This window comes from Ochotona curzoniae, unplaced genomic scaffold, assembly GCF_017591425.1.
Source record: "Ochotona curzoniae isolate NIBS_2020 unplaced genomic scaffold, NIBS_Ocur_1.0 contig_2599, whole genome shotgun sequence".
In the NCBI taxonomy this organism is placed as follows: Eukaryota; Metazoa; Chordata; class Mammalia; order Lagomorpha; family Ochotonidae; genus Ochotona; species Ochotona curzoniae.
The window spans coordinates 8,738,433-8,751,785 of NW_024465520.1; the positions used below are offsets into that span (position 1 = coordinate 8,738,433).

The 13,353-nt window shown below is 38.2% G+C and overlaps 1 protein-coding gene across 2 annotated transcripts in view; it reads left to right on the forward strand.

Moving 5' to 3' along the window:
* Positions 1 to 7,060: 7,060 nt before the first annotated feature.
* Positions 7,061 to 13,353, forward strand: part of MBNL1 (muscleblind like splicing regulator 1) — a 188,907-nt gene continuing 182,614 nt past the window's right edge. For both annotated transcript variants that reach the window (XM_040974816.1, XM_040974825.1), the window contains exon 1: positions 7,061 to 7,263. The gene's annotated coding sequence lies outside the window, so the exon portion shown is untranslated. The remainder of the gene's footprint in view (positions 7,264 to 13,353) is intronic.

Consider the following 13,353-nt stretch of genomic DNA (forward strand, 5'->3'; position numbering starts at 1 on the left):
CCATGGTTCCGTTGGCTAAATCCGCACCCTGCAAATGTCAGGATCCCGTGTGTGCGTCAGTTCATGTCCTGGCTGCTCCACTTCCCATGCAGTTTCCTTCTTGTAGCCTGGGAAAGCAGAGGAAAATCCAAAGCCTCGAGATGCTGCACCTGTTTGGGAGACCCAGGGGAACCTCCTGGCTCCTGGCTCCTGGCTCCTGGCTTTGGATCAGATCAACTCCAGCCATTGCAGCCATTTGGGGATTGAGCCAGCAAATGGAGGATCTTTCCTTCTCTCTGAGAATTTGATCTGCCTTGACAATAGAAGTAAACAAATGTTATTTTTATAAAAAGCACACAATACACAAAACAAAAGAACAAGCAATGGTTCATCAGAGAAAAAGCATGGCACTTGTTTACACAAGGAAGAGAATCAGTAATGGGTAAGGAAAAGACCTGACTGCATACACTTACATTTTGTTTGTCCATCTCTCTCCTCCAAAGGGCTTATTTCAATGTCCTTTCACTGATACCTCTTCCTCCCTGCCTCCCTTGTTGTGCTCTTTCATCAACCCCTCTTCCAATTTCCCCAGTTTGCGTTCCCAAATAGAATACCACCTACAACTCCACGAATGTGATGCCATCCCTTTACTCCCCGCCTATTCGCACTGGCTTCACCTCTCCAGGACCTATGAGTTTCCGCTCATGCTTTGAGTCTTGGGACAGTTTTCATGTTTTCTGAGACAATCTTGTCTTTCTCTAGCCTAAGATGTCTTCTATAATATTTCTGGGCTTCCTCTGAAACTACACACCTTCTGTCATAGCAAACATAGATGTGTGAATCGTTTGCTGACAAGACTGTAGTGGTTATAAAAGTAAGCCCCCAGAAATAAATAATGGCCCAAATCATAATCAAACTCATTTTACTTCCATTGAAATCTGTTTCCAGAGACATATGCACAGATTCTTTTTTAATTTATTTTTTTTTATCTATCTGAAAGACATCAAAATAGAGATAGAGGAAGACAGAAAGAACCAAGATCTGCCATCCATTAATTCACGCCCCAAAGGCTGCCAACAACGCAGGCTGGACCTGGCCAAAGGCAGGAGCTGAAAACTCCATCCAGGCCTCCTACATAGTTGGCAGGGATCCAAAAGCCTGAGCCCCCACCTGCTCTATCCAGCTGTGAACAGGAAACTTGGGTCAAGAATAGAACTGGAAGTCCAACTCAGTCACTTCATTATGGCATGTAGTTGTCCCACGTAGCGTCTTAGCCTCCGCACCAGTCCTTCTGCTTATTGATAAGTGACAGCTATGCATAGACTGAGGATTGAGTAACTGAAGTATTCTGGATTTCTGGGCCCTTGAAATTTTGCAATATTTGCATAAGATCTCTTAAGGATTGGATGTAAGCCTAGAAATGAGATTCGTTTGTGTTTCATCCGTGTGGAAGAACTAGATGGAGACCCAGCTCCTGGCTCTGTCCTTGTCCAGTTCTGGTTATTGTGGCCATTTGAGTGTCAACCAACACATGGGACATCTCTTCCCCTTTTTCTCTCCCTCTCTATTTCTCTGCTTTTCACATACATACAAAAAAAGTGTGTTTTTAAAGCGTAAGTACACTGTATACTGTACACTGTATATATTTTATACATAGCCTGAACATAAATTTATACAATATTTTTAGTGTGCCTGTATATGTAATGCAACCTATTAAATGAGAGCAGGTGTGGGGTTTTCCATTTATAGCATCTTGTTGACACTTGAGAAGTTTCCGATTTAAATTTTTGAATTGGGGATGCTCTTCTTGTAACAGCAGAAAAAGAACAAGAAAGCAAAATGAAACAAAGAAAGAAATAGAAAAAAGAAAACAGTGAGAATCAGAAGTGTACATATGGATGGAATAATAGAATTGTGTGATATTTTTCCAATCTACAAGATTTTTTATTTGTTTTGAAGCTCTGCATATAAAATGTGACAGGTGCTCTGTTATTACCTTTCTTTATCAAAATATCATTTCATATGAACACAGTACTCAATTGTTATTTACAATGAAGATACAGGAGGCACATGTGGCTCAGTCGGTGAGGTGCATACCTGGATGCCTCGATTGGAGTTCTGACCCTGTTTTCTTTTGCAGCGTCCTGCTGGAATTGGAATCATGGCTCAAGTGCTTGGCTCTCTGCCACCATGAGAGAAGCTTAGATTGAGGCTCCTGGCTTCAGCCTGCTGGAGCACATGCTGTTTGGAAGTGGGACAATAGACACAGGATTTCTCTGTCATCACCTCTCTAATTCTGTCTTGCTGCTCTTAACCAAGATATGTGTTCTTCTGTCCCAGATTTACTAATGTTGAATTATGTTAATGTGATAAATGACATAATGTCCATACTTGTTATGAAACTACTAACGCATGTTGAAATACAGACTTTTTTTTCTTGCAAATGAGTATTACTTGGCCCACAGCAATAACTAACACCTCTCTGACTAACTGAATGTAATCCTAAAGCTAATGATAAACTAGCAGAAGTAAGCTCTACTGAGATCCACACTGTGGTCTCAAAAGGCTCAACCCCACTAAAAGGAGCCAGAGTCCTTTGGGGAAAGGGCTAATTCCAAGTCTGAGGCAGGAAATACACCAAATTAGCCTCGTTATCTCAGTGTGCCAGAGAGCAAGAACATTATCAAACAACATTAAGCCTGTCTCCAAAGGCTACAGAAATCAACATGAAAGCTTCTAAAACAGATGGCAGACACTGGAGCATCATCAAAAAAAAACCGGAACAACTCAAAAACAAATGACTGGGCTGTATGGAAACAGGATGTTCCCTTAACCCCACACATCAGTAAGAAGTTAACAATTTTTCAAGAAATAAATGTCTAAAGCGCATGAACAGTCAAGTCACACACACACACACACACACAAAAAAAAAACTATAAGGAGGGTGTGATACAATATTAAAATATGTACAATCTCCACAGTAAACAGGGAATACAAATTTAAAACATTGACACACCATTCTTGATTCATAATATGTACAAATCTTTACAAGTTTTATTATAAAAATTTTAGTATTATTGTGGAAAACGGGAAGAGCTTAAATTGACAGGATCTTTTCCAACCAGAAAGTTTGACGGTAACTATTGCCATTTTACATGTATTATCCTCTTATAGCCCATTAATGTCGCTTTCCTATGCCTCCCTTTGAGAAGACTTGCACAACAGGACCCTGAAATAATGACTGATTTACCCAGGAGGAGGTGACTGTCAACGCCTCTCTAAGTCACAGATAAGAATGGTCTGTATTTTGTACTGGTCAGAAATTCTCTACAGACATTGTCTGTTGAAAACATAGGTTTGGAAGAAATCAGTATTTCTCAGTCAGAATTGTGGAACTATATTGTGGAAACTGTGGAATAGGAAGAGACAGTCTGGAATGAACCCTGAGCAATAGAGACACAGTGCATGAATACAGTTGAAGATTCCTGCATGAAAGTCAAGCAGTTGTTGCATTATCAGAAGATATGGGTGAGGTTAGGAAGCCAAGTGCAGAGAGCTTTTCTAGAAGGCAGAAGTGATCAACAGTGTCAGATGTTGAAAAGAAGTTAAGTAGAAGGGCCTTAAAGTGTCATTTTGATAGGATAACAAAGGGATCATTTGGTGACTTTGGCAATGGGGTCTTCATGCACCAGAAGCAGTCCTGAATGCAAAAGGAAGGAGCACTGAACAGTCCGATGTTGCTCAGAATTTTAAATGTTGAATTCTCTCACAGCTCCTGTTCTACCTCCAGGTGTATACTTAAAAGAATTGAAGTAATCCAAGCATCTCTGAAAGTTCAAAATGTTGGATATCCACACACTCAGTGGCGTATTATTCAACCTTAAAAAAGAAGAAGGGCATTACCCATGCAACAGTGCAGCTAACTCTAAAAGAAAAATGTCAAGCACATAAAGGACAAATAATGCAACATCCCACGTGTATGAGAAACGTGGAGTTGAAGCAATCCATGGAGACACAAAATAAAACGGTGGCTGCAAGGACTGGGGGAGGGTTGGTAGAGCAAGGAGTTACTGCTCCGGAACACAGAGTTTCAGTGCAGAAGGAAGACAAGTTCTAGCGGTAAATGTGATAATGGTTGCTCAGCTACGGGGACTTCTGGACTGTGTGCTGCAACATTTTATTAAAGCGCAAGCATTTGGCCTCGTGGCTTAAACTCCTCAAGGGATGCCCAAACCCCATTTCATTATGCGTGAGGTAACAATGGCCCAGCTCTGCTCCCAATCACTGCTCCTGGCTGACGTGCAACCTTGGATGGGCAAGTGATGGCATAAGTAGTTGGGTCCTTTCCCCCCAGGTTAATGACCTAAATTGATTTCCTGGCTCCTAACTTTGACATGTCTCAAAATTGAATGCTGTGGAAATTGGGGATTGAACCAGCAGATTGGAAGTTTTTCTTTTTGTCTCTGTCTCTCCCTCTCTGTCTTTCAAGCATGGTTCAAATAATAAATAATATTTAGCATTATTGAATGGTAGAAATGATAAACTTTGTGCTCAAATACACAAAAGAAAGTGACAAAGTCATTCTTCAATACTTTTTCAAAAATTTCAGATGAGGGGGAAAAAAACATTAGGGCAAATCAGTCTGACAAGAATTGTTTTAAACATCAGGAACGTAAGTGTGTGAAGAATTCTTTGAGAAGCAGAGATGTATCCATTATTCCAGTAAAAGAGACATAACCCACAGACTTTGGGGAGATTGTAGCCAGAAATAGACTGAATCTTCAGAGCCAGGGGAACCTACTGTTTTACAGTGATATTCACATAGTAACATTCAAAATTTATCCAAACAAATAACAATCCTAATTGTATCAGTAACATTTTTTTTTTATTTCAGGGATTTTCCTACTAAAAAATTCAAATCAGGTTAGCCCTCCCCCTTCATCACACCTACATCTGTCTTATATGGTCTCCAATTTCAGTGCCAGCTGCTCCACATCCAATCCAGCTCCCTGCATATGAACTTGGAAAGCTGCAGAGGATGGCTCAAGTCGTTGGGCCCCTGCATCCACACGGTACACTCAGAGGAGGCTCCTGGCTCCTGGCTTCGGATGGGCTTGCTTGCCTCTGTTGCAGCCATTTGGAAAGTGAACCAACAGTTGGAAGATGGTCCTCTCTCTCTCCCTCTGAGTGAACATGTGTGTAAATCTTCTCCGTAAATCTTCCTTTCAAACAAACAAACAAACAAATAATAAATAAATAAATAAATAAATAAATACATTTTTTTAAAGAGTATTGAAGCTTCTATAAAAAAATTCAAATTAAACGTGATGACTTTTGGGATTGTGATTACTGTTATTTGTGGTTTTGGTGTGTTGTATGTATTTGACAAAAAGCAGATTTCTTTCCTTGCTTATTTATTTCACAGAGATAGAAACACATACAGAGAGAGAGAGAGAAATCTCCCACCTGCACATTCACTCCCAACACGTTCACAAATGGAACTGGACCAGACCAAAGCCTGGAGCCACAAATTCAGTCCAGGTCTCCCACGTGGATGGCAGGGACCCATTCACTGAGCCATACCCACCAGCGGCTCCTCAGGGCTTGGATTAGCAAGGAGCTTTAGTCCGTACTGCAGCTGACTACACCAGCTCCACATGGCGCTCTAGCACCGGCTGCACAGCGCCATCATAACCGCGGTGCAAAATGCTGGCTCCAAGCAAGTTTGTTTTCGCTTCCTTCAGATTCATATTAAATATGAGTATAGGTGAAATAGAAGATCTTACTGTTTTTAATTATCCTCTAACTTCTCTTTTTATATGTATATATAGAGAGGTTTGTCTTTTTTTTTAATTTTAAATGAGTTGGGACAGGGTTCTCCCTTCTTCCTCCCCCAAGTTCCGTTCCCTTTCCAATGGACTGCCTTCCATAATTTCTCTTTATTATTCCTTTAGATATGCAGCTAAATTTAAAAAGCAGAGTTTAAAAAATATCGTCCTGAAAGCACGATAATTTCTAGAGCCTGGAATGTGGTTCTGGCATTGTGTGGAGGTTTGCATAATTACTGTGTTCTTCTTGCAATCCATCCCCTTCCGTTTCCCCAGCGAGAAAAGAGGGTCGAGAAACCGCCACACACAAACGGAAACTGCCCATGGCTTCTATCATCAGGCAAGATGAACCTGGGAGAAGTTCATAGCAGGACTCTTTAACAACTTCGTGGGAAAAGAATGTGTGAAAAAGCTATGTGTGGATTTCAAAAGTTTTCAAATATTTCAAGATAAGCATATATTTTATTTCAACTTTCCACAACCTTTTGAAAGTTCCTCTATTACACACAGCAGGGAAAAAAAAAAACTTATAAAAGAAAAAAGAAAGAAAAAGTGGACAGCAGTATTTGCTTTGTTCCACTGTAATGTCCTCTTTGGACCGTTGTCCCTGCTTGTTCTTTAAATGTTTTCATTCAGTGCGCCAGCCTGTAAGATATTTAACTAGCTCAACGTTCAGCCGGTAGACCCTGCACCTGTCTTTCACTCTTGGGGCTGCAGTTGTGAGACACCATCGCTCAGGAATAAGCCGACAGTTTCAGTTTTGCAAAGCTTTATCTATAAGCAACAGGCAACTATTCATCGGAAAGGAAATGCAAGACTTGTAGGTTAAAAAAAAAAAAAAAAAAAAACCTCACTATCCAAATTCCAGGAAAGTACTCACTTACTGAACCCCTTTTATTTTAAGCCCTAAAATGCCTATAGGCATATCAGCATTTAGGTAATATTCCAAAGACTTTAAATTAAAAAGCCATGTAAAGGTTAAGCTTATTTCTCATAGGGTAAGCTCCATAGCTTTCTTGCACATACAGCAGACTTTTCTGTTTTTCTACAATTATCATTTACTTAGGCACACAGGAGATTATTTTCTTATGTAAATGAGCACAATTTATTTCTAGCCTAAGTGTTCATAACTTTCTAAATTTTGCCTATGCATGTAAATGCATGTATACATTAATTATATATGCATACATGCAGAAACTAGAGCCTGTTATCAGGATTCTAAGTGCAACCTGTGTGAATTCTCTTGCATTCTCTGTAGAATTTATAAAGCCCAGTGACTGGTATTTCACAACTTCCTCTTTTGTACTATGCTTTTACAGGGTGGGGGCGGGGAGAGGGCGCGGCGAACAGTGACCTGACCAAAGGCGAGAGCCCGCAGAGTTCCAGCTCTTGGACGTGCTGGCCGTGGAACTGAACCAATGAAGCGGCTCAACAAGTGACCACAAATAAGGCCGAGGTAAGCAGCTGAGTTGCTGTTTTTTATTTTATTATTTGGATCGTTATCTAAGTACCAACAATGCACACGCTGGCCATTATACAAGAAACTAGAGAAATCTAACATTCCTCTCAAGAAAGTAGTCAATGTTTTCAATGGACAAGTCAATAAATTTACAATGTTTCAGCCTCATAAAAACATTTTTAAAAACTGTGTTGTTTAAAAAATGCCAAAAGAAGACCTTTCTTGATCTCCAAATTCTTTTACCTGCACGTTTTCTTTTATTCCTGTATACAATTTTACATGTGACTTTGTGATGCAGAAACCTCTGAATTAACATTAAAATTGAGAACATTTTTTTGAGAACTTTTCAGTTTGCATAGTACTATTTGGCACTGTTTTAAAAAGTGAAGCAATATTGTATTATTTAGAATGTGATATTTCAGCATTATTTTTATAATCATTACAATGATATTTAGGCTTAGAAAATATTCTTCAAAGTATAAATAAGTAGCACTAATTGTAAGAGCTCATTGTTCCCTTAGTAAGATTAATTTGTTTTTATAATTCTTGAAGTGGAGTAAGAAGTAAAATAAAGACTATTTAAATTGAGAGTCAAAAATCAAACCTAATGGAAATTTATCGCACTGGTGAAATTTTAAGTCTAGAAGCGGTAGAAAAATTGTTGTTGGTTGAGCCAATCTAGAATGGTACACATATTGACTGTTTATTAATAAAATTGTATTAATACAGTCACAAGTTTTAAATCTTCCTTACAAAAATCCTTGTTTGCTTAGACTTTAGTAAAAAATCATTGCGTATGTTTACTTCAATACAGCTTTAAAAACGCATTTGAAATAAATCACTTTGTTTTTTACATATTGAAGTTCAGATATCTTGCCTTTGAATACTTCCATAACTTTTATAACTCACACCACTTTTTGTGAATTAATCTTGGTGAGGTTTCATATACCACACATTTATATGTTATTTGATAAAATTAGAAATCGCAAGTGATATATTTAAATGTTTACTTAATTCTTCCAAGCTTTTTCGAACAATGACTTCCCCTCAAAAAAATATTTAATCCGTCAATTATCACATTTATTTTGTAAAGCGCAGTGCACAGGAGTACCATGCTGGTTTTACTGTAATATCTAGTGGCCACTTGTGTTTGTATACTATTTTCTGCAATTCACTTTAACTGTGGATTATAGAGAAAAGGAGAAACCAGGATGTTGTTACCATCATAAACCTGGGAGGTGAACTATTAACTTGAACATACTTAACTTGATTAAAAAATGGCAATTCACATTTGCTAAGAGATTCACCCAAACCGTGCATCTTGATGCTAATTCAACAGAACCGCTTTCATGACAATTTGGCTATGATATTTGCAACAATACTGTTTTTCATAGTCTTTCTTAAACAATATACTTCTTTTTAAATGGCCATCATTTTAAGCATATTTTTATGAACTATTATTTCTAAGGACACGTTGCGAACCGTGTGGTATCACAGTAAGCAGATGGAAATCACTAGGAGCCATGCTGCCTGGCAAGGGCAGCCGGCCCTCGCTGTGGTTCAGAAGAGCAAATGAGAGCCAACAGTGGGAAACAATGTCTGTTTTCTTGCGAGATATAGTTGTTGGTTTTCTTGTTGTTGACTTTGTTATTGTTGAGAATTGTTAAAACCTGGATGCTCAGTCCAGCATCAGATTGCCAGAAATATGTTTAGAATTTGTTCTTTCTTTGAGAAGATTTGTTTACAGAAAAAAACAACAGTGCTTACGTTACTTTGCGCAGGCATAAATAGGATGTGGAAGGGGAACGTTCTGACACCAGCAGGAGACACGATACGCGTTCTTTTACCTGCTGTCATTTTCTAAAAGCATTGAATAAATTTTTCAAAAAGCGTTTACAGCTGCCATCAAAAATGCAGAATTTTAAAGTGAAATTACATATGCATGGTCATCAAAAAGATAATGGAAAGTTCTCATTATGAAAAAAAAAACCTATATATGGATTTCAAATCTTCTGTAAAAAGATGCCTTTCGTTATTTGAGATCTTTTTCATGAAGCTTATCAAAGTGTGCTCATTTGATATTATACATAATTTATAGCTGGGAAACATGAATTTTGTCTGTTGAAGTATAGACACGCATTTTCCTGTGTTACTCATGTAGCAATCATTTAAGAACTGTCCATCGATTCTGGGAAGTGCTCAAGCTGGATGAGTACTGCACAGCATCATGTCATCTGGTCCCTGTCCTATTAAAAAGAGGTTGACTTTGTGACACGAAGGAGATTCACTTTGTGCCATCCCGGTGATCTAATGGGACTCTGTCAGGCCACTGAGTGCCAGGATTCATCCTACCAACAATCACACACTTACGTGGATGCTTCTTTGCTTCCTCCTAGTACAAGCTTGCCGAAGCGTCTGTTCCACCTTAATAGACAATTACACTTTAATTTCGCTTGAAAACAACAATACCATTTGTGACACAAATGACCAAATTTCCTAAAGAACATTAAAAATACTCATTTTCCCTTGTTTTATTTGCCTTTCTTTTGACCATTTTCCCATCTGCATAAATAAAGAGGAAAATATGTTTTTGCCTCCATACTGGTGCTTTGGGTGCAAACCAAGAGACAGATATACTTTGAATTCAAAAGGACTACTCTGTAACTATAGTTAGGATTTGTCTTCCAGCCATTTAAAAGTCAGCTTGCATTCTCCTATATCTGTTGACCTTATTGTTTTCAATGAATGTGGTTTTCATCAAAGTTTTTATGTGGCATATAGCTATGTTAATGAAAATATGTGCTAATACTTGAGAAAATTGTTGTGTTGGAAAAATAAGCACCATTCCAGTACATGTGCTCTTAAGATATGTGTTTCATTTTATAGAAGAAATAATTTGTGCAAATATAAAGGATAATGATAAGCCATTTGACATTTGTTTGAAGCAAATAAATGTAGTATAATTTATACATCTGAACTACATAAAACAAATGCCATTTGCTAATTTCTAATTTTAATGTCAATTTATGTCATCTGAGAGTTCTTTTTATAGTTCTATCATTTGTCTAGTACCATTAGGATTTGTAATTATTTTACATGAGCTAAGGTTAGGCCTTCAGATGGATGCTAGCAAATTTCTAACAGCTTTATTTTTCATGATTCTAAATTTCTTGAAAATAGGTTTAAAAATTTCGCTGGCTATTTCTGTTGCAATCAGTACTATTGAGGAAAATATCAATTCATATTTTTTAAATCCAATTTTACAGAAAAAAAGACGCTTTCAAGTTAATTTTGGGATCACAGAAAACTTCTCACCTTGTTGCCGTTCTGTTTTATAGATGCTTCATCATGAGCATTTGTTTTGTATTTTTTTAAATGATTATCAGACTCTCAAAATTCTTCTCACCTGAGAAATATAAATGTTACTATAATTCTGACGAAAAAGCACTATTCTGAAAAACAGTTAAGATTCGTACAATCTTACAAAAATAATTTAATTTATTGTTCCTATACTTTGCATTAAAAAAAAAAGTTTCTGCTGGTTGGTTTTTGTTCCCCTTTGTTGGTGAGCAGAGCTGGACTGGAGTAATTCCAGAATCCTCCGTGCAACAAGGCTGCATGCCGAGTAAAGCCAAACCGTGCGTGTGCTGTCCCTGGAATGTCTCACCTGCTCTCAGGAAACACTTGGTGCACTTCTAACTTAAACTTTTTATCTAGAAATCATGTCAAGCTCAAATAAGTTGTAGCAATAAAAATAACACGATGAGTATCCATAATCCTTACCCAAATTGGCCTTAGTTTAACATTTTGCCTTAGTTATAGTTTAGTTGCATTCTTTTTTCCTATTTCTCTTTCTGTTTCCATATTCTTTTGTCTGAACCACTGGAGGGATAGTTACATGTAAAGTGACCATTTCCTCTAGTGTGACAACTAAGAATAGAAGTTGTCTCCTTTGTAACAGAATGATTAGCCTCCTGCTCCTGCTTAACATGTTAGCATCACATTTTACTATATATTTGATAATATATTTTATAATATTTACCTCTCCAGTAAATGGTCCAATATAGAATTAATTTTAATATTTTACTGTCACCTTTTAGATTCTTTTAATAAAAAATTTTGTATGTTGATTTGTATAACACATTGTTTTCACTTATGTCTACAGTGTGGATGACTAAATCAAGCTAATTGACACACATTATCCGACACATATTTTTATGTGTGTGCTCAGAGTTCTTACCATCAACTCTGAAAATTTCAAATGTGAGGTGTTGTTATCAATTAGTCTCATGAATATCATGAGTCTTCAGTCTCTTTAATCTGGAATATTTTCATCTCACTTCTTTATCTTCTTCAAAGAATACAATCTATGCAAAAATTGTTTTGTTTCTGTGCTTTCGCTCGCACAGAGGGTCCCCCGGTTTGCCTCGGAGACTCCCTCCTGAGTAGACACGCTTATGCGTTTTCTGCGGGTCTACTGCCTGCAAGATGCTGTTTCCCTCACACTTCCGTTATCTCAAGGCACATGGGGCTCATCCATCCTGCAGTGCTGATCTTATCTTCTGTCCTCACTCAAGATGTTGCCTGATCTCCCACTGTGAAACAATGACTCCCTCTCCAGCTTTAGCCATGGGTTTGTCATTCACCGATATCTTCATCTAATGACATGCCTGCAGTAACAGTTACAAATATTTACTTTTCCAACTCCAGCATTCCCTCTTTCTCATTCTAGGAAAAAAAAAAAACTTCTTTTGCATTTGTTTAATTTGGTTTATGTATCTTTCTATTTGCTATTGACTCACAAGCCTCCACCTTTGTCAGTTCATTACTGCCTTAATTATTTGGGGATCAGAACGGTCCATTTTTGATCCTTTATTCTGGATTCTGTGTCCTTGCAGAGTGCTCCTGTCATTTTAGTGGGCAATTAGAAACAATTGTGTGTGTTTTAAGCTGGCATGGTGCCTACTTTGTTTCGCCCATGGAATCATGCTTTATTTCTCTTAATAAGGAGAGATGTTAGATACCAAGATCTGTTAGTCACACTGGTATAGGATGGTTTTGATTCTTGCCATTTTCAGCAGAAATGTATTAATGAATTAATTCACATACAGATGTAAGTGTTATGCACATATGCATGTGTGAATATATCCGTGTGCAGGCATAGAAATGTTTATATATGTACACATACCGCGCCGTCATTCTGGTACCTCCAGATCCACTGCTTCCTTACAGGCTCTCTGCCACAATGAGAATCCCGCATCCTAAAGACTACGCAGTCCACTCACGGCTGAAATCTATCTAAAACTATTTCAAGTTTCCTTCCCCTGAATCATCACAATAAAACTCTTCCAAAAGAGCTCATGGTTTGGGCCCAGCGCGATGGCGCAAGAGGTTAAGGTCCTTACCTTGCACGCCCGGGATCCCATATGGGCCCCGGTTCTAATCCCGGCAGCCCCGCTTCCCATCCAGTCTCCCTGCCTGTGGCCCGGGAAAGCAGTCGAGGACGGCCCAAAAGCTTTGGGACCCTGCACCCACGTGGGAGACCCGGAAGAGCTTCCTCTGGATCTCCCCCATGGTGGCAGGGGGTTCAAGGACTTAGGCCATCCTCCTGTGCTTCTCCAGGCAACAGCAGGGAGCTGGCTCAGAAGCGAAGGAGCTAGGACACAAACCAGCTTCATATTCATGTTGTTTTAAATAGTTTACATCTTTGTACCTTTCCCCGCTCAACTATAGCCATCAAAATCAACTCTTCCTAGTCACTGCTGTAAACAAGCCCATTCCAACCTAATTCAAGTATTATTTACATAATATGGAAATAACCGCTTGAGTTGTTGGCTAAAATTTTATCAATGCACTTAAACGTCTAATCAATGTCTATCTAATGTTAAATTAGATTACACTTTTTGATCTTTCAAAAAGTTACTATTTCAGAAAAGAAAATAGGTATCTGTGACCACAGGAGATCTTGGTTCACTTAATGATGTATTATACCAGAGGTTATCTTAGGTTAAACGTAACCTAATCTCACATTTACAGGAAAGTAACGAAGTACAGAAAACAAAGTCATTATAAAGTTGTATGATGTAT